The sequence below is a fragment of the Periplaneta americana genome, chromosome 15 (genome assembly GCF_040183065.1).
Source record: "Periplaneta americana isolate PAMFEO1 chromosome 15, P.americana_PAMFEO1_priV1, whole genome shotgun sequence".
Lineage (NCBI taxonomy): Eukaryota > Metazoa > Arthropoda > Insecta > Blattodea > Blattidae > Periplaneta > Periplaneta americana.
Genome location: NC_091131.1, coordinates 181099514 through 181126492, shown reverse-complemented (window position 1 = coordinate 181126492; position 26979 = coordinate 181099514).

The following is a 26979-nucleotide window of genomic DNA, read 5'->3' as shown; positions in this document are numbered from 1 at the left end:
CAAAGTGAGAGTCCAAGTTTCACAACCATACAGAACAACCGGTAATATAACTGTTTTATAAATTCTAACTTTCAGATTTTTTGACAGAAGACTAGATGGCAAAAGCTTCTTAACCGAATAATAACACGCATTTCCCATATTTATTCTGCGTTTAATTTCCTCACGAGTGTCATTTATATTTGTTACTGTTGCTCCAAGATATTTGAATTTTTCCACCTCTTCGAAAGATAAATCTCCAATTTTTATAGTTCCATTTCGTAAAATATTCGATCACAGATTACTGCAGCACTAAATTCCTCAGCATACGACAGGCAAACACCACCCTCTCGCTGATCCTCTACAGTCTACAGGCAGAAGTTATCAACACAGACATTATGTAAACATCACCCTCTCGCTGACTCTATACAAGCAAAGGGAATCAACTCGGACGTTAGGTAAACATAGGTAGAAATCAAATCTGGAATCCACTCAGACGTCATTCATCAGGATTTGGGGATCTATCCGGACGCGGTCCTCAGAGAGAGGGGAGGCACCACAGCCCCGGACCCGTGCACGTCCTGTCCCTACGAGCCTGCTCTATCGGCGGGCAAGATGAGTCCACAGTTCCGCTCTCGGATCCAAGTTTGCGCGCATTCTAGAATCTGATACGGAAAGTTTTTTAATTGCTTATTTAACGACGCTGTATCAACTACAAGGTTATTTACCGTCGATGGAATTGGTGATGGCGAGATAATATTCGGCGAAATGAGGTAGAGGATTCGCCATAGATTAACTGACATTCACTTTACGGTTGGGAAAAATCTCTGTAAAAACCCAATCAGGTAATCAGCCCAAGCGGGAATCGAACCCACTCCCGAGCGCACTCCGAATCGGCTGGTAAGCGTCTCAGCTGTCTGAGCTACGCCGGTGGCGGTATGAAGTTCAAGGAATAATATAATACACTTGTTTTATTTGGTTATTTAACGACGCCGTATCAACTACTAGGTTATTTAGTGCTGATGGAATTGGTGATAGCGAGGTGGTATTTGGCGAAATGAGCTCGAGGATTCCCCACAGATTACCTGACATTCGTCTTACGTTTGGGGAAAATCTCGGACAAAACCAACTAATCAGCCCAAGCTGGAATGGAACAGAGAATAGAAGAGAACAATGGAAAACTAAAAAAATACCGAAAGTCTTCGTAAATATTTAAAAGTAAATACGAAACAGGTTATACAGGTATATGCAGTACTACAACTTATTTTATCACTAATGAATGAATGTAAGTTCTTGTTTGCTATAATTTTATGATAATCTGTAGCCTAAGCTTCTTCCGACCATGAAACTGAACAGAGGGTGATCAGTGAGGGGTGGGGAGGGGATGGATAAGGCGTGGTTTCCCTGCTTGCATTCCTGTCCCTCACTTAATCCCAAATTTCGATAATCCGAACAGGTCCCTGTCCCAATTGGTTCGAACTAGCGAGGTTCTACTGTATAGCAGTAGCGGCCATTCGAATGAAGAAGGTGAAGAACATTTCACTTGTTATTTTGCGAGCCACTTGATTTATATTTCATGTATTAAATTATCCAATTTAAGAACTACAGCGCTATAAATCAATAAATGTCAAGTAAGCATCGCCAGGCTGTTTCAATATTCCCGCTGTTCACGTCTCAGTTCCTCGAGCGGCAGCGACGAGGCGATGATTCTCAGATTTAAAATATTATTTTGTTCTTCTATGTTAGGGTGGTTGCTATACTTTATTTTTTTTCATGGAGTGCAGTTTCATAGAAAGGACTTTGCCGACAGATCTTCTACTGCCCCCTACTAATTGGTTGTCATAAATAAATGTGTTCTTACTATGACGGAAATCTTGTCTTCTCTTGTTAGTAACCAATCACAACCCTCGTTCAGAAGAATTGACAGGTGCCCGTCAAATCCACGTGGAGGCAGAGTTGCCGCATCGTTTCCGAATTCCAAGAATCCCGTCAGTTTCACTGCATAATTATGAAGGTCATCAGGATTGTGACAACTGTGCAATGTTGGGATTAGGGGACAGGATGGAATTGTCAGAGCTGTTGTGTAGAAGTCATAAATCTGTAAGTGGGTGTTCAAAGGAGCCTCCGAACTGCACTCCTTGAAATAAAATAAGGTATATGACAACGACTGCGACATTTCCCCCCGCACTTCTACATTCTTCAAGAAACGGGTGTTGCTGTGACGAACACGTGTTTGGCCTTCAGCCCAGCCGGTGCGCTTTGTATAATGGGTGACACGGAGATTTGCGACTACTTGTCTGGCCAGCAACATGGCCCGTCCTGAAGAAAATTCTTTCCTAAAAATTCTGCTTCGTCAATTCTTCTTCCCATATAGGTCCTATTATGTTTTATGTTTTTAATTTTTGTGCTGATATCTTCATTCCTTTAATTTTTTATTCTTCTGGCCACAATTTTGCTGTTCCTCATAGGAAAATTCTATTAAAAATTAATACTATGAAAGCAATGGAAAGAAAGTTTGATATTCCGAACATAGCCTTTTTAGTGGAAGTTGAATGAATTTTTGCCTTTCCTCAGTCTGTTTTCGTCGTGTTTTGTGTCGGCAGGCCTATGTCGAGCTATTCAGTTATGATAGGCCTAATTTTTAAAATATAATTTATTTTACTTATCACTTTATTAGGTGAAGATATTAAGTGCATTTCAGTTTTTAATTAATTTCTAATAAGTGTGTTAGGACCTAACATATAGTTTTTGTATATGTGTAAATGAATCCGTTCAATGACACAGTGTGTACATTAATTCAAACCTCGTTTAATCGCTGGTGTGAGCAGTATAAGAGATATCTATTGTTTCTAGACAGAACTCAACCAATTTTAGACATAAACTGTAAAAAGTTAAACTCACAAGCTGGTAAATCATACGAACTTAATTTTACAACTTCATGGTACAGCAAGCATCACTGAGTGGTTGTGTGGGAGCCACTACATTGAAATACTATTTTGTTAGTCATGCCTACTACTTGGAGTTAAAAAACATGTGTGGAATGAAACTGGATTCAGTGATTTTCTAAAATAATGTTAGTCGTGCTCTACAAAAACATGAAAATTCGGCGGAACATTTTTTTAAAGCGCGTGCTGCAGTTCAAAAATTTACAGAAAAATATGAACACTATTGGGAATAACCTGAAAAAAAAGCTAGGCTCTTGTTAGTGCAATATATTGAAAATGTTTGTTTAAACAGACATGTTATGCGGTCAGTCATCGACACTGCTTTGTATTTAAACAAGCAGGAATTATCATTTCGGGGCCATGACGAAAGCACTTCTTCGCTTAATGTGGAAATTTCAGATGGTCTACTGCACTATGCTAGAATTTTGAACGTAGCAAAAAGTAGAAGTGAATTCTCAGGGAGCAAGTACAGACTGCGGCTACAGTGGAAAAAGTGATGTAGAACATGATCGTAATTACAAGATATTGTTCTTCGTCAGCCTTGCTGATACTTCCAAATTTGACAATTACCTTACTTACTTACTTACTGGCTTTTAAGGAACCCGGAGGTTCATTGCCGCCCTCACATAAGCCCGCCACTGGTCCCTATCCTGAGCAAGATTAATCCAGTCTCTATCATCATATTTCACCTCCCTCAAATCCATTTTAATATTATCTTCCCATCTACGTCTCGGTCTCCCTAAAGGTCTTTTTCCCTCCGGCCTCCCAACTAACACTCTATATGCATTTCTGGATTCGCCCATATGTGCTACATGCCCTGCCCATCTCAAACGTCTGGATTTAATGTTCCTAATTATGTCAGGTGAAGAATACAATGCGTGCAGTTCTGCGTTGTGTAACTTTCTCCATTCTGTAACTTCTTCCCTCTTAGCCCCAAATATTTTCCTAAGAACCTTATTCTCAAACACCCTTAACCTATGTTCCTCTCTCAAAGTGAGAGTCCAAGTTTCACAACCATAAAGAACAACCGGTAATATAACTGATTTATAAATTCTAACTTTCAGATTTTTTGACAGCAGACTGGATGATAAAAGTTTCTCAACCGAATAATAACAGGCATTTCCCATATTTATTCTGTGTTTAATTTCTTCCCGAGTATCATTTATATTTGTTACTGTTGCTCCCAGATATTTGAACTTCTCCACTTCTTCAAAAGATAAATTTCCAATTTTTATATTTCCATTTCGTACAATATTCTCGTCACGAGACATAATCATATACTTTGTCTTTTCGGGATTTACTTCCAAACCTATCGCTTTACTTGCTTCAGGTAAAATTTCCGTGTTTTCCCTAATCGTTTGTGTATTTTCTCCTAACATATTCACGTCATCCGCATAGACAAACAGCTGATGTAACCCATTCAATTCCAAACCCCCTCTGTTATCTTGGACTTTCCTAATGGCATACTCTAGAGCAAAGTTAAAAAGTAAAGGAGATAGTGCATCTTCTTGCTTCAGCCCACAGTGAATTGGAAACGCATCTGACAGAAACTGACCTATAAGTTACCAACTCTGCTGTACGTTTCACTGAGACACATTTTAATTAATCGAACTAGTTTCTTGGGAATACCAAATTCCATAAGAATATCATATATAACTTCTCTCTTAACCGAGTCATATGCCTTTTTGAAATCTATGAATAACTGATGCACTGTATCCTTACACTCCCATTTTTTCTCCATTATCTGTCGAATACAACATATCTGGTCAATAGTCGATCTGTTACGCCTAAAACCACACTGATGATCCCCGATAATTTCATCTACATATGGAGTTAACCTTCTCAAAAGAATATTGGACAAAATAGACTTCTTCGTGACACAAAGATGTATTTGGAGAAGTGTATAAGTTATATTCCCTCATTTTAATACTACCGTCTTACTAGCGTACCGGTCGAGAGGAGCTTCTCGTGTTTAAAACGAATGAAAACAAAACAAAGAAACTCAATGTCACAGTAGAGACTGTCAGCGTTAGGGAATATTTCGCTCCAAAAAGATATGTTGGACAAGATGATGGAATCACAGCCCCTCCATGAGAACGTTATTGGCAGGTTCGCGGCCCTGAAGCTATGGAGGATCAACTTAGTGCAAAGATAGGTAAGCAATAAGCATATGAAGAGTCCACTGCAAGAATGATGGATGTCACTTTCTTGTCGGAAATGAACCAAGACTGTTAATGTATAGCTTAAGACATATAGACTGTACATAGAGAGTTATATGGCATTAACACTGATAGTCATTGTCCAGTAATGATCGGAAAATCACAGTTAAGCTTTGATCGCTAAGCATTTCAAACTTTCAATTGCTTCTCCTGAAAAATATATTCCAAATGACATCCATCATTCTTGCAGTGGACTCTTCATATCTTAATTGACATGTACCGGTAAGTGCATTGATAACTGGCAGAAATAAATACAATTAAATCACTTTCACGATTGAAGGGCATGGGAATTTATGGGAGAGAATTACTTTAGTTACATAGACTTCCGATTGATTATCAATGCAACTAGCCTACATGAGCTTTGAAAACCTTGCAACAATTTTGTGCTTCACCTACTTTTTCAGGCACGAGCCGCTACTGCTGTATACACCCCATAATAATAATTAGGCTTTGTAATTCAGCTACCTATAAACTGGAATGAGGTTGTCTGATACAAAGTACATCACAGCGCAGGTACAGATATGTTCGTATACAAAATAGTTACGCATCCTCTCCTCTCATCCTCTAGTACAGCGGTGACCAAAGTGGGTGTCGTGATTACATCGTGTAATCATAGACATTCAAACGGGTACGAGGAGCTTACTGTACATTGCTGTGTGTTTCATTCACGTACTGAAGGCAAGCAGTGGCGGTATCATGTCGCTCTACAAACTGTGTCTCTAAAAGCAATAAGAGGTGGTATCGTAAAGAATGAAGAACGTTTTTCTTGTTCTTTCAGACAAAATGTAATAGGCTATTATGTTTACTTTGCTCAATGGTTCAATTAGGAGAATGTATATAGAAACATTAATTGCCACGCTGAATAATGTATTATTATTTTTAATATTATTATTATTATTATTATTATTATTATTATTATTATTATTATTATTATTATTATTATTATTATTACTGACCACTAAGTATGTGTTTCTATAATTCTTCTGTACGTGCATGAATATTGATATTTTTAGATCTTCTCCCTAGAAGGGTAAAATTATTAGGTTTTATTTCAATTTTAATCTTCTTAATCTTTAGATGAGGGTAACTGTTACAACTCTAAAAATTTCCTACTAGGACATAAATGCACATATAACAGTTTTAAAGTTATGCTATTTAGTTTTTTTTTTTTTTTTTTTTTCAATTGGAAAGTGTTATATTTTACGTTGTAACAGTTTTCCATTCTCAACTGTTGCTAAAAGCAATGTTCCATTTTGACTTGTAACACTTTCGCACTGAAAATATCCATGCTTCGAGTTTAGATTTTGCACACCTTGCAGTACTTACAATAATGGTAGCATAATGCTGCCTGCATTGTGTTAAACATAATGTTGTTATTAATTTTGTCTTCACCATCGATGTAGTATTGAAATATTAATCATCGTGCATATTCTTACACATTAGTATTTAATTCACTTTAATCCTTCATATTTTATATCCCTAAGAAAGTTCAATGTTGTATATATACTGCATATAAGAATAGTACAGAAACAGAGAAATTAAACCTGCAAGAAAGTTATAATAGAGATATAAAGAAGAGAAACATCAAGGGCTACAAAGACTAAAGATATTGAATCAGCAAAACAGGCTCCAAGCAAAGTTTTGTGCTACTCTGATCTTCAGGTCGTAGGCTACTTCTTTCATCTTGTGGTGAGTGTTCATCTTTATATTATAAAAGAAAACTGTCTGTTACAAACTCACAATATATGAATATGACCACCTCTGTGGTGAGGGTTTTCCTCAACCGTAAGCCAAATGCCAGGAGATTCGGGCCACAATGTCTCTGAATATCACCGGTCTCATTCATCATCGAAATCTTATCCATAACCACTGCCTGCTGGATCACATCCTTTGGCTGCGTAACTGCCTGCTCATTCCTCTTCCTTAGCATTGAGTTTCGTGTGGACATTATTGTCCAGTTTCGACACTAGAGCGCAGCAAGTAACTGCCGTTGAATTGGCTGTACTAAATGTGTAGAATTAATTATACTGTCTTATTTGACATCTTAGAAGTAATTCAGTGTTTGTCAGTTATTGTTTATTAATGATATGATTTTCTTCTTTAAAATAGGCTACATTGGAAGACAGGAACATTCGGTTTGAAATACATTTAATTTTGTGAGATATAAAACTTGGTTTCCTGAAATAACAATATTAATTATAATATATTTGCAATGGTGTCTTGTTGTGCCCCTTTCTGCAAAGCGCACAGAGGAAAATTGAAATTCAGAAGATTATCATTTCATGAATTTCCATCTAATAGTGAGCTGCGGGAAAAGTGGTTAAAGGTTAAATATTATATCAAGAGAAGGTGACAAAAGAGGAAGTAATTGGATTCCTTCTGATCGTTCATGTGTGTGTAGTTTACACTTCAAACAAGAAGATTTTAAAGAAGATACAAAATATAGGAAACTGAAAAATTTGTCGATACCAAGTATATTTCCTGGATATCCTTCATACAAGAAACCTTCTAACAAGAGGAAGAGAAAAGTCAGAAACTCAAGTTCATCATTCTCTGAGAAGACCAACGTCTCAAGATTGGCTGCACAATGTCAGGAGGACATTGAAGCCGAATATCGTGAGAAAGACATAGAAGCCGAAATTATAAAAGACAAGGCAGATGTAAACGTATATTCCAGTCATATTGCTGTTCAAGTAAGTACTGTAAGATTAAGTGAACTGGAATACCATAAAAAATTAAATAAAAATCTTCGAGCGAAAGTGTACAGACTCGAAAACAAAATTGTGGAAATAGAGAAGGAACTTCAAGAGGCGAAGGAAGAAATTAATAGCTATACTGAGACAAAGTCAGTAAAAGGTAAAAGGTAAAGGTATCCCTGTAATATGCCATGAAGGCACTTAGGGGACATGGAGGTATAGCCCCATGGTTTCCATGACCTCGTCACTAAAATGAGGTGGTGTGGTCGGCACCACAGGAAAGACCTGTTAATCAATTTTATAGGAGGATGAGTGAACCTCAGGTCCGTTCTGAAAGTTTGGCAACAAGAAAAAATCCTGTCACCACCTGGGATCGAACCCCGGACCTTCTAGTCCGTAGCCAGTTGCTCTACCAACTGAGCTACCTGAGAGAAAGTCAGTAGATAACAGGAAGGAATCAGCACATGATGGCTACAAAATGGCTGCATATATATACTGGATCAAATTAGAAATTAAAAAAAAAATCGTCCAAAATGGTCCGAGCCAATTATTCGGTACTGCTTATGTTGGCGAATATCGCCTCCTAAAGGCTACGACTTTGGAAGAAATTTGAAATTAATACAAGCACCGTCGCGCAGCATATTAGATAGGCATATGGGCTCAACAGAATATGGCATTGGTGTTTCCCCTTTAATTAAACAGACACTTAAGTTAGAAGCCACAAAATTGAATGAAATTGAGAAAGTAGTTTCTCTTATATGCGATGAAATGGCAATAAAAGAAAGCTTGCTTTATAATAAAGAAAAGGATAAAATTTTTGGTTTAGTCGAAGCTGAAGGAGTTTCTAATAAAGAAATAGGAATAAATCCCGTCTTAGCCAACAAACTTCTGTGTTTAGTTATTCATGGATTATTTACCAAGTACACAATACCGGCAGCATATTTCATGGTACGAAATTTGCAAGGAAATGATCTGCTCTTATTAGTTCAGCAAGTGTTGAAAGCTGTAAAGACTTGGATTTCATGTGCTTCGGCTTGTAACTGATAACCATAGAACTAATACTGCTATGTTTAAGGGTTTAGGCAGCGGAGATCTACAGCCTTGCGTAGCACACCCATGTAACTTGCAACATAATTTATATTTAAGTTTTGATTACTGTCACATCATCAAAAACATCCGTTCACAGTTTCTAGACCAGGATATAGCAGACAGAGAAGGAATGATCAGTTCAAAATTCATCAAGGAAATATACAGGATACAAAAGGACTTAGCTGTGAAACCCATTCGATTTCTAATGAGGAAGCATGTCGAACCCAGTTCCTTTGAGGAAATGAACGTTCTTTATGCTGTACAGACATTTTCACTGGAAGTTACAAGCACTTTGGACTATATGAAGGACAATCATATAGTCCTACGTCTGACATCTCGGGTAAATTTTTCAGAAGCAGGACCAACAATACGTTTCATGAAAAATGTGTACAAATTTTTTACTGTACACAACATAAGCGATAAATTATCTGTTTACAGTATTTTACTCGGCATTTCTTTTCGGGGACGGGGGAGAATTTTTTAATGAGCGCAAAATTTATCACACTTCAAATGGGCCTTTTATATATGGGGAAGTTACTTTGTGGCAATACTGAACTTAATAAAACAGTAGACCAAGTGTCCGTATAACAATTTCATGGATTGGAAGATACTGCAGGAAGATACCACATACCGTCGTTAATTCAAACCGTGATTTCCAATAATCTTGTAGCTCGGTTAAAGGAAGCATATATTTTTTCGTAAATATGTTTAAACTTGTTGAAATATTTTATATAAGTTTCAAATATTATTTTTATTACGTTAATTGATTTTAATAATAATTTTAGTAAATGCCTAAAGCAAGTATAGGCCTACTTGTTTGGATGTAGTATCGCTTAGAAAAAAAATTAAGTTTTAATTTCAGTATTAATAGTATTGCATATTAAGCATTGCGGAAGGATTCGGACACCCTGGGCCATCGTTTCCATAAGCCCTTGTCTCTTCTAGTACCTAAGACTTCGTAATAATAGTTATTTTAGGGTATTCTGCATATATTGATAATGTTAATAGTGGTGGGCACTACCTGCCACCTAGCGGCAAAATAACTTTTTTCAAGACTCGCACATAAGCGTTGATTGAGCAGGCAGTGTAAACAGCCATAGGATGTGTTCCAGCAGGCAGTGTCCATAACAAATCAGTAATACATATACAGTCGCCATCTAGTTCACAACAATAGAACTAGTCTCAACAATAGTACACAGGCCTTCGGATTTCACCCAGAAGATTAACTCACGATGTGACCAAAGATGATAAAGCGAGTATAAATAATTGCAGGGGAAAATATATATATGAATGACATCACAAACAGCCAGGACCATTGTTATTTTTGACATGAGGGCTTGGCCAAAAGAAGTTCAAATCAGATTGACACATGTCTCTATAAATTTCTTACTTGTTTGCCAAACACAGTAACAAACCAGGTAATTTTGTTTTTAGACAATTGTGCTGGACAAAACAAGAACAAATTCATTTCCTCATTACTTTTGTACTGCGTAACTAACCTGAGTCATATAATGTCATAACTAGGGAAAGGAAGTTCATGCATTTGCATATTTGTTCTCTATCGTTGTGTGAATATGCTGAAAGATTATCTACATGAATCACAAATTTCTGAATACAATGATATTACTTTTATTGTGCATAAAAGTGCATATTTTGCCTTTTATTTTAACATTTATGCAGGGACACTCCATATTATGAATGTTTATTTGTCTTTCCCTCATTTTTAAAAGTGTGTAACCTCGTAAACAAGATTAATTTATGTTTATGAATTTTGAACGTAACGATGACGCCTTCATGGGAAGCCTCTCAAGTTAGCAATTTGTATTCCTTTATTGCAGTCTTTAGCAGATTTCGATAGAACAATGTCCAGTTTAACATCAGTTCCAGGAAATGTAGGAGATAAGTGAACGAGAAAACAGCAAATATTCTTTCCAAAAACCCTGGCTATTATCAGCTTAAAGAAATTCAAGATATAGCCTACTCGAAGGAAAAACACCCCAAAAACCAACAAAATTTCTATAGAACAGCTCCCAGATTTTGTGCAAACCCCTCTTACTTTTTGTGACGTAGAACGAAGTTTTTCGCGCTACAAAGCTATGCTGAGAGACGACAGGCGAAGAATGACAACAGAAAACATACGTCACTGCTTAGTTGTGAACTGTAAGAGCATAAATGGAGCATACAGCAATGAGGCAACCACTTCAAAATCCATAGACTAAACGTAAGTTACCTATACCTTATTATTCTGTTAAAATAATCTCTCAGACTGATAATGCATATTTTGTAGCATATTTATCTATTTTTACGGCATAAATGCATACATATTCTTCACGTTTTCAGGGCATGAACTTCCTTTCCCTGGTCATAGCACAGAAATTTTTAATCACAGGTCATACCCAGAATGAGAATGACTGTGCATTTTACTATTGAACGGTGGGGGTGGGAAGAGTTCTTAAAGGTGGACCTATTATACTGCAACGACGCAATAGGTACCAGTACTGAAATTGGTCAAGAGAAAAGGCAATACCCTATGTACAAAGTCAATGAACTAGATACACCAGACATCTTAGATTTGAAATACTTAACACAACAAATGGAAAATAATTTTTCCAGAAATGAAAATGGTGATAATGTAAACTGGTCTAAGATGAAGACCGTGGAGGTTAGAAAACAGGATCCTTTCGCCATCTCTTTTAAGCACTCCTATGAACAAGGTGATTTAAAAAAAAAACAAGTATTCGACAAAAAAGGAAAGGCAAGTCTTCTTTAGCAATACTAAAGCCAGCATTTTCTTCGCCTCCAGGGATAATTGCGGAGGGGGGGGGGGATGGGGGAATTTGCTTGATGTTTGTAAAAGTGGTATCATTCCAAGCATCCATGCTCAATTTTTATAAAACTTTGAAAGTTTCCAATGGTGTTGAAGAAAATAGAGTTACATTTGACTAACAAATAAACACATGCTTTTTCTCACTACAAGATGCAATTTATTTATTATTATTATTATTGTAGTCATCCTGGTTGGTGTAATTTATTTCTTTTTATTGTTGTAATAATCCTGATACCAACCAATCTCATTTTGTTTCCAAATCTATATTTGACATATTTTTCCATTGCATTATCTGAACTTATTACATAGTCATATTAGGAAAAACCTGTTGCAAATAATAAAATATTATGTAATACAGTTACAGTATATCTGAGAAGTTTTGTCTGGATATTTTAATGCGAAAGTATTGCAACTAAAAAAAACGTCACATAAAAATTACATAAAATAAATACCGACAAAATTAATTTTTTAATAAACTTCATCATCATCATCATCATCATCATCCTTCACGAATTAGGCCTCTGTAGACCTGTTTCGGCCCCATCTAGCAGTCTTCTTAAAGGTCTTCATGGTCGACGATGTCCTCTATGCTTATACTGCATCATAATTTTTGGGATTCTTGAATTTTCCATTCTTCTTACATGATCTAGCCAACTGAATTTGTATCTGCTAATTTTTTCTTCTACTGACTCTACTTCTAATTGTTCTAAAATTTCTTCGTTCCTTTTTCGGTCTAAAAGAGTATATCCTGCTGTCCTGAAAAATTTCATTTCCTTTGCTTTGATTCTGTTCATGTCTCTTTTCTTTAATGTCCAAATCTCACTTCCGTATAAAAGGGAGGGTAATACTAGTGTATTATATATTTTTATTCTTGTAGATTTTTGTACTAATTTAGCTTTTACTGTATTGTTTATTATTCCTAGAATTTGTGTAAATTTGGTAATTTTCTTGTTCACATCTTTTTCATTTTGATAAAATATTTCACAACCCATCCTCACCTTCTCGTGGTCCACCCTGTTTCTACCAACGATGAAATGGCGACCGAGTCACAGCGGTATAACTGTTTCATCAAATGCAGAGGAAATGCTGCATTACAAGCCTGTCCAGAGGCTAAAAGTAGCAGCCCCACTACTGGACTACCTAACGATAAGGCTAGTAACCTATCTTAGGGAAAATTACATTACTTTCAAGCCTCAAAAAAGCAGTATAAGGATTTAATAAACTTCTATAACAATAATTAATGTATATACCAATTTTCATTGATGTGAGATGATTATCTGATTTACCATCTACAATGGAAACTTTAGGAAAATGTATTATACATCTTTCGCGTGTTAAATATTTTAGTACCTGGTTAACTAGTTTCAGAGTTCTGAAGATGGCCCATAACAGGCTGATACTAGTTAACCAGGTACTGTAATATTTAACACACAAAACATCATAATACATATTAGGAAGTGATATAGTATTAAAAGTTGTGTAATCAAAATGGAAAACTTTAAATGGCTCTACTGAAAAATCTCTATTTTTGAGTTGTAACAGTCTCGTTCTGAGTCATCAAGTTATTTTTCAATATGATATCATTAAAAGCGACATACGCAGCAGATTAAATCGGTTAAGGCACTTGCCTGCCGATCCTGAGTTGTGCTCAGGCGCGGGTTCGATTCCCGCTTGGGCTGATTTCTGGTTGGGTTTTTTCCGAGGTTTTCCCCAATCGTAAGGAAAATGTCAGGTAATCTATGTCGAATGCTCAGTCTCATCTCGCCAAATACTGTATCTTCTCACTATCACCAATTCCATCGACATTAAATAACCTCGTAGTTGATACAGCGTCGTTAAATAACCAAGTAAATAAATATGCAGTAGATTAGCTGATTTTCATTTAGTATGCCAATTGAAACTATGTTCAGCTATTCACCCCGATATTGACAAACTGGGGAAAGCTAAAAGGTACTAGCATTCCTCTTCAGAACATGTGCACCACGAATAATAATATTATGCGACTGTCTCTATTATATTATTATACGGAATGCATTCTGGACTCTCAAGTTTATCATACTGGAGAGAACACTCAGCAAAAAACTCAGAATAGAAATATTGGAGACCCACGTAACTCCTGTACTGTTATATGGGTGTCAGACATGGTCTCTCACTGCCAAACTTCGTCTCCAAATATGCCAAAGGAAGATGCTGAGAAGGATACTAGGCTTATCACTGAGGGACAGAGTTCCAAACGAAGTGCTACAAAATATGTCAGCAATTAAAGATCCAGCACTGCAAGCCACCAATACCAAATGGAAGTGGGGAGACCATGTTGCAAGACTTAGAGATGGAAGATGGATGCAGAAAGTCACACTATGGGACCCCCGCATTGGCAAGAGATCAGCAGAAGACCAAGAAGAAGATGGACCGACCTCTTCAGTGAACGAGTAGGAAGCCATTGGTCAAGCAGAGCAAGAAATAGGGAAGACTGGAAAAACCTAAGAAAACAAGTGAACAGTGACTAAAACCAGTGCGACAGAAACAAGTGAACAATATCAAAACACTGCAGAAAGTGAACCAAGTGAACAATTTCAAGCATGTAAACACCTCTTATGGGGAGTAGCTCACAGCGTGAGACAAATAGAGCTCTCCCTCTATAGGAGGAGGCCTTTGCCCTTAACAGGACATTTTTAGATTAATCATTTCATTTCATTTCAGTGTTCTGTATTGCATTGTGTTACTTACAAACCGCCTTCAAATACGCCACTGGCGACGACATAGCCAGCGGTGAGTCAAAGTATATCTCACCCCTACTTATGAGTTTCGCATCCCTGTACTAGACCCTTCAGATTCATCCACTTCATCTGATGAAGAACACATAATTTTAGAAATTTATCGAATAACTGTTTTCAAACATTCTTTTTCTGGCACAGATGGACCTATAAAATTGGCTCACCTCCTTCTTGTTATTTACTTACTGTTATCTTATTTATTTCCTCATAGATATAGTGCTACAGTGCTGGACGATCAATAATATCTATTAAAATATTGTAGACCTAGATGTGAAATACTTTTTGTGGAGTGGCCAATGAGTATTATAATTACTCTTATTAGATTTGTAATATCAAATTCTGTATATTTTCAGAAACCTAATCTTGAACATCATACTTCACGTACCGGGACTTCTCATGAAATACCAGATAATAGTGACCGGATATTGACTTCTGATGAATATAGTCAGGTATGACCAACATTTTACAAAGTTCTTAAAATATTGGCTAATGTTGTATTAAGTTGTGAAATAAGAATATTAAAATTACCAACGTAATTCCAAATATGAAATAAAAATGTCATGAAAATGATGTTCTTTGCCATTATACAGCAAGGTATGTTAAATATTTGTCCATTGTAAAATTCTTGCAAATCCAGTTTTCTTCCATTGCAGTATTTTTTCTCTTTGCTGTAATCCTTCCCCGAGATGAACGATAAGAAAGATGATGGTTTGTTTTTAGCCTCCCCAAAAATATATATATAGACTGTTAAAATTTCTCTCATTTCAATTCATCAGGATTTGTAAGAGGCTTCTCAAGACACATGCACGCACGCGCGCACGCACACACACGTGTTCTGCCCAAAGGCAGGCCTTTCACTGCAAACCCAGCATTCTCAAATCTTTCCTATTCTCTGCATTCCACTTAGTCTCTGCACATGATCCTTATGCAGTGAGACCTCATATATTATTAAACTGACCTTTGAAATGACCTTAAAATTCAAAATATATCATTCAAAATATATCAATCAAAGTAAATTCATGATTAATATTTGAGGAGAAAAATTCGCTCTGGTGCCGGGGATCGAACCCGGGTCCTTGGTTCTACGTACCAAGCACTCTGACCACTGAGCTACGCCGAATTCAATCCACAGCACCGGATCGAATTCTCCTCCTTCAATGTTTCCCTTTGTGACCTGACTGCAAGTTAGGCATATATGTTGACTAATATGTCCAATGTCAACTGCCATTATACTAGGAGCGCACTCAGCTGAGTGACTTATTTGGCCGAGATTCAGCAGTTAAGTGCACAGTAATCTGTGCAGACATATGCACTGCTAGCTATGAGAATATTATAGATTTATTAATTTGTCATACAGAATATTCTCTGTAATATTGACAATTAATATTTGAGGAGAAAAATTCGCTTCGGCACCGGGGATCAAACCCGGGTCCTTGGTTCTACATACAAAGTGCTCTGACCACTGAGGTACACCGAATTCAATCCACAGCACCGAATCGAATTCTCCTCCTTCAATGTTTCCCTTTATGACCTGACTCCAAGTTAGGCATATACGTTGACGTATATGTCCAATGTCAACTGCCATTATACTAGGAGCACACTTAGCTGAGTGACTCATATCGTCGTTGTTTCTGCAATAACTCCTATGTGCAAAATACACAAATTTTCAGTAGGAGGAAAAAACACATTTATTCATCTTCATACGTATTGTGAATTCTTACATTTTCGAAAGGAAGAAATATAATTACATATAGGAGATTTTATTATTTGTTGTATCACTATTTAAGTTAATTTAATAGAAAAATAAATCTGAAAATCGATAAATATGTCACATAGGAGTTATTGCAGAAACAACGACGACATGTAGCTACACACAGGGTTGCCAGGTGATGAGTGATATTATGGTAACATGATACCGGTACTGAAGTTATCCTTTTCTACCAAAGATTATAATAAATTCTTACACTACGAAATATGCAGTTTGTATCAGAACTTTATTTTTCACTAAATAAACTCAACCTTAAACCAACAATTCTCTTTATGCCTCAAAACCTTTGATTAAACCAGTTTCATAATGTTGAAAAATTAGACAAGCTAAATGTACAAAATTGTGTTTGTTTTTGAGCAACATTAAACTGACACTGAGAATTTATTTTAACAATACGATAAAATTAAAATTCAGTCATTCAACATTATTCATCTCATATCTATATATAATCAGCTCATGATCTTTGTTATTCTATCAGAATAAATCACAATCTTAACTAATCATTACAGCACGCAGACTTACGATGTGGATTCGTTTCAGCCTAGCAAAATCTTTAAGTGCCACGGCCGATCTTCACAGGAAAAGGAAAACCTCTTTTAGAATTTCAATAATTTCACCAAAATCCCACAATATGCACAAAAGAAAAACTCGGTGGGCTATAATTCAATTAGTTTTAGAGAAAAACCCAAGTACAGTGGCCAGTTTACCTTCACATCATGGGTTGAGATATAGGCCTATGGTTCCCAAACACGGACACCAAGCCTTTCCGGTCTGAGCTGATGGCTCCAGCTCTAGTCAGCTACTGTACAGACTGACTCAGTCTGCACCATCGAACTGGCGGCCAAAGGGCCATCGACGCATGCGCGTAGAAACGAGAAAACATATCAGAATTTACCACATCGAAAATCTTTCTCTGAACGCACATGCTCTAAAATTATAAATAAACAGCAATCACACATGTCATTACATCCTGCCGGATTACAAAGACAAATCATTCATACACATACCGTTACAATATCAATATTTACAAAGCAGGGAATGCTTGGATTGTTTTTTTTTTTAACGGCAGGTCTGCAGTTCTTAACTAATCATGTACAACAGATGGCGAGGGATAAAGATTTTTGTTTGTCATGTAATTCAACGTTTTCGAAGTTACATGAAATTCTGTCCTAACCTTGTATGCATTAAAAGTAAGTATGTCGATTGCTACATTAACCATTTTTTTAGTAGGTTATTTTACGACACTTCATCAACATCTTAGGTTATTTAGCGTCTGAATGAGATGAAGATGATAATGCCGGTGAAATGAGTGCGGGGTCCAGCAACGAAAGTTACCCAGCATTTGCTCATATTGGGTTGACGGAAAACCCCGGAAAGAACCTCAACCAGGTAACTTGCCCCGACTGGGAATCGAACCTGGGCCACCTGGTTTCGTGGCCAGATGCGCTGACCGTTACTCCACAGATGTGGACTTAACCATTGTACAGTATCGTTTACTCTCCGTTGCTTACACTCCCACTCCCCTTTGCGCTGCATATGTCTCGACATTGTGAATTTTCTCTCTTCATTCAATTGCACTTTGGAATTTTTTTCAATTTCACTTGTCGACTATTGATTGCTTCTCAGTTGGGATTATAGCCTGGTTCGTTACGAATCATTTACACAATTGTGAGCGTTCTATCACTTCGCATTCTCGAGTTACACTGCCAAGGCTACTATGGGACCTGCCAATTCGTGCCTAAACTTCCCCTCTACCGCAGTGAAGATAGATGATGTGACTCACTCAACTCAATGATACGTTGGATACATTTACCCTACTGTCGGTCTCCATTTACTTTATTGGAATGTGTCGCGTAGTTTAGGAATTATATGCATGACAAAACTGGCCTGAAAATGTATCAACCGAATTTCTGGGATATTACTTAGTGTTGAACAGAACTTATACACGCTAAACAAAATAAGAATGGCTTTAGTATAAATTTTCTGGCTTAAACACATTGGAGATTTGAAAGTAGGCTCTATTAATATCCTTCCAGCCTGTTACTGACCAGAAGAAACTAATACACAGGGAATAGGGGTTGCCAATTTCAGCTCTAGAACAAATATTCAACTCAATATCATTAAATGATACAGTGAGTCTACTAGAGCTTAATATTCATAGAGTGAACAGTAAGTAATATCCATAATTTCAGGGAGTTGTTTGAGATATTTCAAACAAAACAGTTTAATACAATCTTGCTCGTTTTTGCTTCCTTTTCTAGATAAAAATTTTTTTATATGAAACATTTCATAGCATGTTTTGGGAAAGCCACTGATTTAATCCCAATATACTCAGTCAATTTAAGAGAGCAATGAATAAAATTATGATAATGAATGATTGAAAGAATTTTAGTTTTGTTCTTCAAATGTGCACAAATTTAATCCGGATAAATGTAAGATTGTTGTTGTTTTCTAATGCCAGGCATATGACAATAAAGTCATTTGACCTCTTGCACTCCAATATTTTTCAAAGATATTATCATGGTCAGCCACTGAAGCACAGATTTTGAGGTATTCCGAATCCATTTCTTGGTTTCAGTTGCACAATGGGCAGTTAGGGGACTGATATATTCCAATTCTATGCAGGTGTTTGGCCACATAATCATGGCCTGTTGCCAATCTAAATGCAGCTACAGACGATTTTCGTGGTAAATCGGGAATTAACTGTGGATTATGATGCAGAGAGTTCCATTTTTTCCCTTGAGATTGTGTTATCAAATTTTGTTTGTTGAAGTCTAAGTATGTAGATTTAATAAATCTTTTCACAGAGTAATACGTAGATTTAGTAGCAGGCTTGTTCTCTGGAGATCAAGGATCCATCGGTGTATAAATGAAGCCAGTTTTGTGGAGGGTACCTAATATTAATTGTCTCTAAAGACAATTGTTTCATTATTTCAGTGTTTACTTCTGATTTCAGTATTTCTTCTGTTAAATTTAGATTATATTCTATATGTAATAGAGTTAAAGGGTTTGGTTTAATTTGTAAGTTTTCTTTTAAATTCGGGATATTGATTTTCTGTTTTAATTCTTGAACCATGGATATGAAACTTTTTTGAGTTTTCAGTCTACAGAGAGGACTGTATGAATGCCAATTGTTTCCTGGGAATCTGATAAGTTTTTCATATTGAATCAGTGCTTTTTCTTCTATTGTCATTTTGATGCTGTTAATATTAGTGAGGAATCTCATAGAATCTATGGAGTTGTTTTGATTCCACCAGTAATGGCCTGTGAGCTTGGTTTTAAACATATTCTACTTCGTTTATGACAGGTGAAGTAATTAAAATTTCTCCGCAGTATGTCAGCACTGACTGTATAAACATTTTGAATGTAGTTTATAAAGTATTCCTGGAGCATCCCCAATTCTTTCCTGCTAGATTGTAAAATTCTTTTGCTGAACGAGAACGAGAAATTAATGATATTACTTATGGTTCAATCTGTATAAGGAGAAATACAGAAAATTGATTTAAAAAGCAATGGAATATATGAGGCACTGCGTATAGCAGGGGTGAACTCAACAAAGAATCACGATTTCAAGTTTGCTCCTAATACAACGTATCCACAATGCCTCATACTCTTTCCAGCATAATTATTACTAGTTTCTTTTCTTCTTCATAGCTGCCGAGTGGTGCATTGCAGTTATCTGATTCAAAGGAGGATCTCCTACAAGATATTCTGCACAACAGTCTTGCTAAGGAAAACAAGGAGATTCTAAGACTGAGAAAAGTACCGGTATTGAAAGTAAGTAATACTTTAGTATATATAAGTTACATAAATCAAAATGTATGTTGCTGACAGACCTTTTATAAATGTTATAACACTGGCTCTTCATATGACAAAGATTTATTGAAGTCAATTTTTAAAAACATACTTCTTTACTTTGTAGAGAAGATATATTCATATTAGCTTTGGGACTGTAAGCTTTCCATTAAGAACTTTATTTTATTTCACTTCCACAAGGATAAATAAATAAATAATAATAAATAAATAATATGTAGATAAATATGTAATAAATAGGGCAAGGTAATTAATGATTTTGCAGCTTTTTCTTATATAGGTTTAAACATTGCTAGCATATATGGAAATGTATGACATTAAAAACCGGGTTAAATAAAAGCAATTCGTTAGGGCATTTTTTTGCATTTTCTTAATTTTTTTACGGATGTCATTTTTTAGCAATTTTTAGGTCATTTTGAGCATATTTTACACTTTTTAGGAAGGCTGTGACATTATTTGTATTTGATTTGAGATTTTTATTATAATTCAGTATTTTCCTTGTCAATACAATTTCTTGGAATTAAGTAGATGTTTGCTAGCTTCTACCCCTATTTTTCAAGGTATGTGCATAATGAACTTGCCCACTTCTAGGAATTTTATTCAAATTCTTAGAGCGTATGCTAGCTTGTACCCCTATTTTTCAAGGCATAATGAGCTTGCCCACTTCTAGGAATTTACCCACACTCCCACAGAGATTGCTTTCTCCAGGTAAACTGGCATTGTTATGCTGTTAATTGAGGTGGTCAGTTGTTTCTAGTCGTCTGTGTGAACAGGTCAAGAGCAAAATGCCTAAAGTAAAGGAAACTGCTAGTGTTAAATTAAAGGCATTTGTTTCAAAATATGGAGAAATATTTTTTCAATGGACGGTCGTATTTTATTCTGCAAGATCTGTGATGTGAGAGTGGCTGCTGAAAAAAAGTTTATGATAGAACAACACATGTCACGAGAGAAACATAAACGTGGCCTGCAGAGACTTGAAAATAAATCCAGTGTAAACTTACAGCAAATGCTTCTGGGGGATACGTGTTCAACGTTTTCGCCATTTTGTGAGAAACTATGTGAAGCTTTTCTATCGGCTGATATTCCACTTCACAAACTGAATCATCCTAAGCTCCGAACTTTCTTAGAAGAGGAGACCGGAAAATTAATTCCAGATCCTAGAACATTGAGAAGAACATACATAGCTCGGTGCTATGACAAAACTTTGAAAAAAATAAGAGAAATGATTGGAGAAAGAAATGTATTCGTATCCATTGACGAGACAACAGACTCTATGGGCTGTTATGTAGCTAATGTTATTGTTGGAGTTTTAGAAGCACGCAGCCCTGGAGAACAATTTCTACTACATTGTGAGCATCTGGACAAAGTCAACTGCTCGACGATCAGCTTAGTATTTGACCATGCATTGAGAATACTTTGGCCTGATGGGATTCGAAATTCCAATGTATTGCTTTTTATAACAGATGCAGCACCCTACATGATGAAAGCAGCTGCTTCCTTAAGTGCACTGTACCCAAAAATGGTACATGTGACGTGTTTAGCGCATGCATTACACCGGGTTGCAGAAGAAGTACGTGCAAATTTTCCTGAAGTGGATAAATTAATTGGATGCGTGAAGAAAGTATTCTTGAAAGTCCCCTCTCGAATTTCAGCATTCAAAACAGAAGCTCCAGAAATCCAATTGCCATTTTCACCTGTTTTGACTAGATGGGGAACATGGCTCCAAGCTTGCAGTTATTATTGCAAGAATTTCGATGTTGTGAAGAAAGTGGTTGATTCTTTTGATAATGGTGAGTCAGTGTCAATAAAAAAGGCGCAAGAACTGTTAGCTGATAAAGAAATTGCTGGTAAACTTTCTTACATAAATACTAATTTTGGATTCCTTCCTGATGTCATAACTGCACTGGCAAAATCCCAAGTGACATTAGTGGAACAGCTACAAATAGTGGATAAAGTGGTGAATGATTTGAGCCGTGCATGTGGTAAAGTGGGTGATGCAGTGTCAATGAAAATGAAAAACTGTCTAAGCAAAACAGGGGGTACACAACATTGTGTTCAATTGGCAGAGCTTTGTCTGGTGACAATTTTTCTCTTCCTGACTGTGAATTAAATCCAGGAGATATTGCTTGCTTTCAGTTTGCTCCAATTGTTTCCGTTGAAGTAGAGAGAAGCTTTTCCGTTTATAAGTCGGTACTAGCAGACAATAGACAATCATTTTTGTTTGAAAATCTCCGCCAAGTTTTGATTGTTAACTGCAATTCAAAATTGTTGTAAAAGTGCACTTGAAATGAATTTTCTGCAATACAAGGTACTGTAACATGGATTTTTTTTTTAATTTTATGTAGTTCAGTAATCAAGTGAGTACTTAACGTAATTAAAAGTATTTTCATTGGCAATGCTTTACTTTTTATTGGTCATTTTTTTGTTTTTTTAGGTCATTTTTTGTATTTTTTAGGTCATAAATGCATATTTTATTTTGCATTTTTTTACCAATTTATAGGTCATTAAATGCCTTGCCCTAGTAATAAATAAAAAATATGTAAATTAAAAATTAAACTTTATTGGATGTATTTTTGCACACTAATGAAAAATTACAGGTGCACATGTGATTCAACCTCAATTAATTATTGTTTGGTGGCGCAATTAATAATTGAATATTTTTTTCCATATTTTTTGCTGTCATTGATCGTCTCGTCAGTGGCAACCCATAAGTAGAAATCATCAAGTTCAGCTCTAATCGTTTCCATTGTGTCAATGTAGCAGGAGTTCAAATAATTTTTATGGAGTATTGATTCATGCGAAATATTGAAGTTGCGGTATTTGCGTAGGAAAGCTTGAAACTTTGGAACTCCAAGTTTATACCATGGTATGTTTGCAGCAACCATTGCCACGCACAAATTTTTATTAAATTCACTGGTACAAGACGAAGAATGTTGCACCACCACTTGTGTAACAAGAACTTGTTTCTTTTCAACGGAGCACGTTTTTTTATTTCTCACATGAAGTTCAATTTTTAAATGCTGTTCTAACTGTGACTTCATGGAGCAACCAATGTGTTCGCCACACACTTTGCATAGCACGATTTTACCGTCGTAGTAAAGGAATCGTCAATTGAAATCCAGCAGTAGACTAGCTATTTGTATCACCTGATGTCAAAATAAGCTTCATAAGAAAACAGAAAAAAAAAACTATTGTTTTCTTTTAGAGCAATTGATTGGAGATGTTTGTGGGAAATGGTTATACCCATAGGGTAACTTTCACTTTTTCCTTCACCGCGTTAGCAGTACAATGACCCACCCTTCGCAGTGGTATTTGTTCCTACTTTACCGTTACTTCTTAAGGGATATACACACTATTAGCATTGCAAACAAATGTCCATTTTTTCACAGAATACGTTACTATTTTCAATTATTAAATTATATTTACGCACTGGAGACGAAGAAATAAGCTTTATAAACAATTTTAAAACATATAACTTAAGAATTAAGTAGAGGGAAAATTGGTGAAAAAAATGTGTATTCTTTCAAAATATGTGAAATATGCCAAAATATTTATTATGCACCAAAATGTGTAAAAATATGTAACTTTAAAACATTGGAATAATGATCTCTTTGATATGATTCGCCAACATTTTAGCTTCCCTTATAGCTACATACAGTGATGGACAGAAATATTCGTATGAACCCTTTATCTTCATTAAATTAAACATTCTGACGAATTAACGTTATAATTGTACTAATTTTTCTTTTTATCATAACATAATTCCTTATTGTTTCTATCTATACAGAGAAATCGGTGCCAAACTGAACATAGAGCGACTAGCAATCGTTTGAACCATGATATGCTAGGACAGGATTATTCGAATATTGCAGTCATGGAGACAAACTATACAGTAAAAATGCTGTATACATTCGCTAGTGCTTCAACCATCGTTTTGATGCAGTCGATAGACAAACGAGTCACAATATTCTCCTGACACGCAAAGCTGTAACACGTGCTAGTGTAATGGGATGTAAAGGTAAAGAGACAACTATTCAAGAAAGAAGAATTACTGTATTATAAATTTACACAAACAACAGAAGACGTATGCCGAAATTGCAAATGCTGTCAACAGAAGCTGTTCTACAGTGTGTAGTATTATAAAAAATGTTAGAGAACGGAAGACATTAATAAATAGAGAGCGCACAGGTCGTCCACGAAAGCTAACCAACAGGGAAGAAAGGGAGATTATTAAGACAGTGAAGAAAAATCCAAAGGTGAGTGCATCAGAAATAGCAGCTAATTTACAGGACGATTTTGGTACAGATGTTCATCCTAAAATGGTAACCAGAGCTCTTCACCGGGCCGGGTACAATGCCAGGGTGCCATGGAGGAAACCCTGTATAAGTAAGGTAAATAAATAGAAGAGACTACTGTTCGCAAATGAATTTGTCGACAAAGCTGCAGGGTTCTGGAACAAAGTTATATTTTCAGATGAAAGTAAATTTAATATATTTCATTCTGATGGGCGACTTTTGGTCTGGAGAAAACCGAACACAGAATTAGACTAGAAGAATATTATATCAACAGTTAAGCATGGAGGTGGAGATGTCATGGTGTGGGGGTGCATGTCGGCCACTGGTGTAGGAGAACTGGTATTTACTGACAATTTACCCTTGGACAAGTTCAAGTACATGCAGATATTCCAGGACAATCTTAAGAAGAGTGCAGATAAACTTGGTCTTTTAGGGGATTATTATTTTCAACAAGATAATGACCCAAAACATACCGCAGAAATTTTTCGTTTGTGGATTGTCTACAATACACCTCACACTTTGCACACTCCACCCCAATCCCCTGACTTGAATCCAATCGAACATTTGTGGTCTGAACTGCAGAAACGAGTCCGGAAACATCGAATATCCAACAGGAATGATCTCAGACAGAAACTTCTAGAGGAATGGCATCAAATAGGGCGGAATGTCACTGAAAAATTAGTTTCTTCCATGCCTGTACGATTGAAAGAAGTCATTCGCAGGAGATGGTGGGCAACTAAGTACTAATGTTTGTTTTGTTTATATTTTGTGTCTATTTTTGAATACTTTTGTCCAAGCTTCTTGTAGCCAAATCATACAATGTTTTTCTATATACATTTATAACATATGACAATACAATTATTTGTTTTCTGTATACATTTATAACATATGACAATACAATTATTTATTTTCAGAAGCATTATCATTTCTCTTCATTACATTCCCACCTACAAGTAATTTAAAAGCTAATTATTACTTTCCCGAACACTTTTGTCCATCACTGTATATAGGAACAAAATATGTAATTACATAAAATCCGGGCTCTACATATCAGTGATGAAGCTAAGGTATAAATACTGGGTAGCCTAAGCTGAAAAAATTTGCTTACTTTATATATTTTTATATAGCAGAAGATTCTCGGCTTTTCTATCATTTCTTTTTGTGACAGACCCCTCAAGAAGGTGAGGTCCACTCATTTTCACCCCAGAAGAGAATACAGATACTCGTATATCGTTGTTGTTCCTACAATAACTCCTATGTGCAAAATATAAAAGTTTTCAGTAGGAAGAAAAAACACATTTATTCAGCCTATGGCAGCCGTACATAGAAGACTGTGAATTCTTACATTTTCGAAAGAAAGAAATATAATTGCAAATAGGAGATTTTATTATTTGCTGTATCACTATTTAAGTTATTTAATAGAGCAAAAACCTAAAAATGATAAATATGTCACATAGGAGTTATTGCAGGAACAACGACGATATGTCTCATAACACTCTGTTAGCGAAGCATATTTTTATATCATGAAAATTGAAAATTTATACTTTGTTTTCCTCCATGTGCTTTTTTAATATGTAAATTCGGTGTCGATCTTCTGTCTTTGTAAGCACATTTTGTTTCATACATCCAACTTGAATAGGGCCTACAGTTTCTCTTTTAATTCTACAAATAATGACTTCAATGTGCCATTTTACACAAAATTAATATGCACAACACATATTCACTTTTGATCAAACTAATACTCAAAACGCAGCTCATTCAGAGAAAACCAATATGGTTGGTTGGTTGGTTTGTAGCCAAAGTTCTGGTATCATGGCAATGAAGCCATTAGCTCTCTTGCAGTCTAGTATTTTTCCGTGATGTTGAGGTGAACAGGCAAGGCTTCTCAATTTTCCAGGTGGTACTTATCCATGATTACGTCCTTTCCACATAACACACAATTGGGTAAGAGGGAGATGCTGATTCTATGTAAATGAGCTGCCAAAGAATCATGCCCGGTCAGAAGGTAGAAGGCTGTCACTGCTGAATTTCTTGGTTCTTCAGGGATGATGTTTATATTTTGGAGGAGGGGTTCCCATGATTTATCTTTAGCTGATTCCTTTATTCTGTTCAGAAATTTTTGTTTGTATTGAATTTTTTTATTTAATGTGACAGAAATAAATGATTTTTGAGTAACATGTTTTGTGTTACGGTGCAGCCTTTCGCAGCCAGTTGCCCACCAATTCATTCCCTGTAATGCGCAGTGCGCTGGAACCTATTGCACAACTATTTTCTTGCCAGTTTTTGGAGCTGCTTGATCAGGGTGCAGCACTGAGAAGTTGTGTGGAGTCCTTCCTGACTTCTTTATAGAGAAAAATTTATAAGTTCCTCCAGCTCCTGCAGCATCAAAATCGGTTAGTAAAGATCAATCGCTGTAAATGTGTAGCCAGGTTTCACAACGATATTTGCTATTAATTATTTTGCTACGTTTGGATTTGTATCGTTTTTAACAATTGTTTATTGTTAGTAAAATAACATGTGCAAAAATACACTCTTAATTCTTACCTGAAGGAGTAAAAAACTCGTGCTCAGGGAGTT